We start from the raw sequence: 6,000 nt of genomic DNA, 5'->3' as shown, positions 1-6,000 counted from the left end.
TGCTGTGATATGTAGAATCCTTCACCGACCGGTGTCAAACCAGACACAATAATAAAACACTGCTTCCGAACTTTCAAAGTAAAAGCTATTGGCGAAATTACATGCGTTTGGTGCTGCTTACTCTGGTGTATCATGTATACCATGACATTTTGCCATAAAGATTGATGTGTTTCCATTGCTCAAGTTGTACAGTCATAAAACAAACTCTTGACACCGTTTATTTACTTTTATTTTGACGGCAAAGTCCCCCAACTTCCTGTCGTAATACGGCTAACTTGACGCCACTCGTCCAGAGTAGAGCATCAAGGCTTGACATCCCCGTTAAATAGCAGCAGAAAGCAGTAGTTTCACTTCCGGTTTAGTGGTTTTGCATTGAAACTGAAAGCGTGAGAGAGATTTCGGTTTTTACAAAAGGAGCCTGTTTAATGGCCTTCTGAGTGATCATGGGAGCAAGCTTATGTAGTTACGAGTTAGTACAATTCTTCAGCACTACAATATCAAGTGATATGTATTATTATTATTATTATTATGTATTGATAGAGAATAAAATTCTCTTCTCCGCTAAATGTGATAATTATAATTTTTATGATTATTATTGTTATTATTATTATTATTATTATTACAAATTGTAAATAAATTGTGGGATTTGTGTAAATGCAACATTCAATTTGTGTGACATCGCTTCAATTTGTGTATCGAGTATGAATGAAAGCTTTTATTTTGAACATTTCTGACCGTAAAAGTCCCTAATGATTCTGCTGCTAACTTTATGCAGCCAGGCCAGAGCTGAGCTTGCCTTGCGCCAGGCTAGACATGTAGGCAGCAGCAGCACGCCAGCAGCAGCAGCAGCAGCAGCACGTAACCCTCATCCTCAGAGCCTGCTGACAACACATAGCCTACACACACGGTGCTTTATCTGTCAGGCAGGTTGATATTTCCTCCTTCTTTACAGTGTTGTTATTGTTTTATTTGGACGAGCAGTGCGGTCGCACTGTAGACAAACACCGCCCGCCGACAGGGAGTTAACGGGGCAAATGGTGAAGACGCTCGGTGCGCAGCTTCCAACCTGTCGGGGAGGAAGAGGATGATGCGGAGGCGCGTCAACCTGTCGGCGGCGGCACGATGCTGAGCTTTTGCGATGGTGAGTCCGCGTCTCTTTTGTCTCGAGAGCTACACACACATCCCATAATAATAACACAGACACATCTGCTTTCAGAAACCTCTATTGCTATAAATGGAACGAGTGATGGGGATGTGACCGGCCGGTCGTGTTTATTAGCTTATATTTGGCTTGATTGGGGTCATTGTGGGAATGGACGGGGAGGTTGAAGATGTCTGACCGCATCATGGGTCGATCATCCCAACCCAGTCGCCAGAATAAAACGTTGGCAACCAGGGAGAGGCTACTATCTCAACGTAAATTTGAAACAAAATAACGTCGGCATTTTACGTTTCTTTCTAAAATGCGGCATTTTACGTTTCTGCAAACCTATAATCTCAATGTAAATGTAAAAACAAATCTGGCAGTTAATTTGAAAACCTCACTGCGTTTGCATGTACGCTTTACACAAATAAAACAACTTTAACGGCAGTAGCCTAATTTATGTTTATGAAAGTAGGCTAGTCTAATTTAGGCCTAGAACAACTTATAGATGTTTGGGTTATGCTTAAAGGGATACACCACTTTTTTTGAAGTTTAGCTCATTTGCCACATCCCCCCCACATGGCCAAGATACCCCCTGCCTTTACCGGCATTGTCCAAGCAGTATACAGTGAGACAGTCGTGAAGTTAGTAATTATCGCCATAGAATGGAGGCCAATGGTATCGCTGTTAAAAATCCGCTAAAACACACATCTCACGGCGCTGAAATACATGTTGTGCTTCGGGGACTCACCACACAATGAAATATCAATCCAAAATGCACGTAGCGGTGTTTTTGGAAGGAAAATAGACAGCCGGCATGCTCCACATCTACACCACCAGTCCATCCCGGTTCGTTCTCTCCCCTCGGCTGCCCGGCTGTTCGGCTGCCTCAGCCTCTCGTCTTGCCCGCTCTGCTTCTAAAGCCTGTAGTTCTTCCTCAGTATATTCTGGTTCAAATAGATAAGCTTCGGGGTCTTGGTTTGTCCAGTAGTAATCGTCATCATCCTCTCTCACGAAGTCCGCCATGATTAGTAGTTATCGTAGTTGTCCTTTGTTTTGGTTACATTGGTTTCCATGGTGCTTGAGGCGCTGTGTGAGATCAGTGCGCAGGTGCCCGGCGGCCATGTTTGGAAAGTAGTGCCATCTGTCTATTTTCCTTCAAAAACACCGCTATGTGCATTTTGGATTGATATTTCATCGTGAGGTGACTCCCCGAAGCACAACATGTATTTTAGCGCCGTGAGATGTGTGTTTTAGCGGATTTTTAACAGCGATACCATTGGCCTCCATTCTATGGCGATAATTAGCTACTAACTTCACGACTGTATCTCACTGTATACTGCTTGGACAATGCCGGTAAAGGCAGGGAGTATCTTGGCTATGTGGGGGGGATGTGGCAAATGAGCTAAACTTAAAAAAAAGTGGTGTATCCCAAACTTTAGTTGAAATGTAGCCTAGACTTGAACATAGTCTCGCTTGCCAGCCTCCCCTCCCTTCCGTGAGAGGAGTCTGGCTGCATGGAAACAGGCTGCTGGCTAGTACAGCTGCTCTCCCATTCGGATTTCCCCTCCCCGCTTACAAGCTCTGACATTGGCTCCGACCATGCCAATCAGAGTGGCTTCCGCTCCCTCCTCCCTGTGTGTCGTTGTAAATGTCCCCGGCCACCGAAGTGAAAACAACAACGCTAACTAGCTAGCAAGCTAACGGCAGAAACCTACACGCTAGCTCGTCACTACACACTAGTGATCCGCGGGCCGCAGTTATAACCACGCTGACCGCGGATATGCGCAGGGCGGATCATAAAAATTAACATTCTGATTAATAGCGGATGGGTAGGGCTGTGAATCTTCACTGGCCTCACGATTCGATTCGATTACGATTCAGAGGGCTACGATTCGATTCGATTACGATTATCGATGCATCTCACTTTTTTCCGCAATACAGGATTTATTTTTTCTCACTTTCTTTTTTCTCACTGTGGCTACTTTTAAAATAAAAGTGCATTTGGAATTGCATTGTATTATGATCCATAATTAAAACTAGAACGACCGCAACGCGGACTTATGCCTCCGCCATTAGTTAATTCTTGAGTCCAAATCGCCATTTGAGGCAAATTGGAAGAAATTCCGTCAAGGCGCTCCTGTGATGTTGCGTTACAGAGCTTGGAAATTGGGTGTGTGAGAGGTCACAGTGACCTTGACTAGAGATGCTGCGATCGAGATTTTTCAATTCCGATCCGATTTCGATATTTTAGCTCAAAACCGATCCGATTCCGATCAAATTTCGATACCCGATTCGATACCGATTTCGATCCGATACCGATACAGCACATATTTAAGTCTCTCTATGCTGTCTGATAGCTAGCAGGCAACAAACATTTTTAGGGTTAGTATGTGTGTGCTTTGGTAATATAGTATGTAAACGATTTAGTTCATCTAATTCATTTCCATGACTTTTCCATAAGTTCTTAACCTGTATTTTATGCACACCTGGGGTAAAAAAGAAGAAGAAAGAAAGGGCAAATGTTGTGAGCAAAGATGGATGATTTAAAATTCCATAGCTCTGACCTAAGCAAATCTGACAACACTATTGTGATATAATATATTTTTTTTGTAAAGTGTATCACTCAATAGTCAATACAAAAAATAATGGCTTTTATAGAACCGAAAGCCTAGCTGCTTTCTTATTGGCATGACGGCAACATATAAGCGGTCTGAATTTTGCATGGGGCCAGTTCTATAGTGAGGCATGGAAAGCCTCACTATACGCCATCATATCTGTGTCGTTTCACTTTTGACTGAAAAATGATGCCTGTAGTCTAGATTAAAGAAAATACATGTATGTGATGTTGACAATTATGTAGGCTATGTGCGCATTCGTTTTCCTTATAGATCGAGTGCTCCGCAGCTAGCTACGTTAGCTTGCATGTAACGTTAACGTTAGTTGATTTTGGAGACACAAACCCTGGACGTTTCATTTTGAGTAGGCTAATGCATGAGGTTCTCTATGGTTTACGCCAGCTCTGGGAGTATGAAATGCTTTAAATGCGGGGGTTTTGGTCACAACAAGCTTGTGGAGCGCTGCCCTGCAACTAGATAGCCTAACCAGCTAGCTAACGTTAGCCCCGTTAGCCATCATCACAACAGCTAACGTTAACGCCAAAACAAATCCGCTGCCTCATCCCCACGTTTGGTTTAGCGTAACGCCAGCTCAGACTTTCCCCTAATCTCAGAAACCTTGCGGGACATGTATTGCAAATTGCAATAGTGGTTGTTTTGTTATAATTTGAAACTGTCAGACAGCCACACTGGGGACGGCCATGTTTGCCAGTCTATGGTGCGGACGCGTGATTTCGAATCGCACATAGGTTAAGGACGGGTGTGTCTGACGTTTTGGCCCTGGCCATCCTAGGCTCAACGCGGCCTCTGTGTGCTGCTGCTGCTGCTGCTGCTGCTGCTGCATGCTGGATAGAAATCCTGGAGCGGAGTCATGGAATGGAGTGCTTATATCGGAGCCTTGGATCGGTCATTTTCGCTGGAATCCGATCCGATCCGATCCATGTTTTTTGGCTGATATCGCGCCGATATCCGATCACATGATCGGATCGCAGCATCTCTAACCTTGACCTTTGACCACCAAAATGTAATCAGTTCATCCTTGAGTCGAAGTCGATGTTTGAGACAAGTTAGATTAAATTGCGTCAAGGCATTCCTGAGATATCGCGTTAACAAGCTTGAAAATGGTGTTTGAGAGCTCACCTTGACCTTTGACCTTTGACCACCAAACTCTAATCAGATCATCCTTGAGTGTAAGGCGATGTTTGAGGCAAATTTGATGAAATTCCGTCAAGGCATTCGTGAGATATGGCGTTAACAAGCAGGAAAATGGCGTTTGAGAGGTCACAGTGACCTTGACCTTTGACCACCAAAATGTAATCAGTTTATCCTTGAGTCCAAGTCAATGTTTGAGACAAGTTTGATTAAATTCCGTAAAGGCATTCCTGAGATATGGCGTTAACAAGCTTGAAAATGGCGTTTGAGAGGTCACAGTGACCTTGACCTTTGACCTTTGACCACCAAAATCGAATCAGATCATCCTTGAGTCTAAGTCGATGTTTGAGGCAAATTTGATGAAATTCCGTCCAGGCGTTCCTCAGATATCGCGTTAACAAGCTGGAAAATGGCGTTTGAGAGGTCACAGTGACCTTGACCTTTGACCTTTGACCACCAAAATGTAATCAGTTCATCCTTGAGTCCAAGTCAATGTTTGAGACAAGTTAGATTAAATTCCGTAAAGGCATTCCTGAGATATGGCGTTAACAAGCTTGAAAATGGCGTTTGAGAGGTCACAGTGACCTTGACCTTTGACCACCAAAATCTGATCAGATCATCCTTGAGTCTAAGTCGATGTTTGAGGCAAATTAGATGAAATTCCGTCCAGGCGTTCCTCAGATATCGCGTTAACAAGCTGGAAAATGTCGTTTGAGAGGTCATAGTGACCTTGACCTTTGACCTTTGACCACCAAAATGTAATCAGTTCATTCTTGAGTCCAAGTCAATGTTTGAGACAAGTTTGATTAAATTCCGTAAAGGCATTCCTGAGATATCGCGTTAACAAGCTTGAAAATGGCGTTTGAGAGGTCACAGTGACCTTGACCTTTGACCTTTGACCACCAAAATCTAATCAGATCATCCTTGAGTGTAAGTCGATGTTTGAGGCAAATTTGATGGAATTCCGTCCAGGCGTTCCTCAGATATCGCGTTAACAAACATCGTACGGACGGACGGACGGACGGACGGCCGTACGTACGTACGGACGGACAACCCGGATCCATAATGCCTTCGGCCTGGCTATCG

The 6,000-nt window shown here is 43.9% G+C and overlaps 1 protein-coding gene across 1 annotated transcript in view; it reads left to right on the top strand.

Moving 5' to 3' along the window:
- The first annotated feature begins 1,010 nt into the window (after window positions 1–1,010).
- tmem198ab (transmembrane protein 198ab) overlaps window positions 1,011–6,000 on the top strand; it is an 83,864-nt gene continuing 78,874 nt past the window's right edge. The window contains exon 1 of the mRNA XM_083633690.1: window positions 1,011–1,141. The gene's annotated coding sequence lies outside the window, so the exon portion shown is untranslated. The remainder of the gene's footprint in view (window positions 1,142–6,000) is intronic.

This window comes from Poromitra crassiceps, assembly GCF_964638095.1.
Source record: "Poromitra crassiceps genome assembly, chromosome: 3".
Lineage (NCBI taxonomy): Eukaryota > Metazoa > Chordata > Actinopteri > Beryciformes > Melamphaidae > Poromitra > Poromitra crassiceps.
The sequence above is the reverse complement of the archived record's forward strand: the minus strand, read 5'-3'. Positions and strand labels throughout refer to the sequence as shown.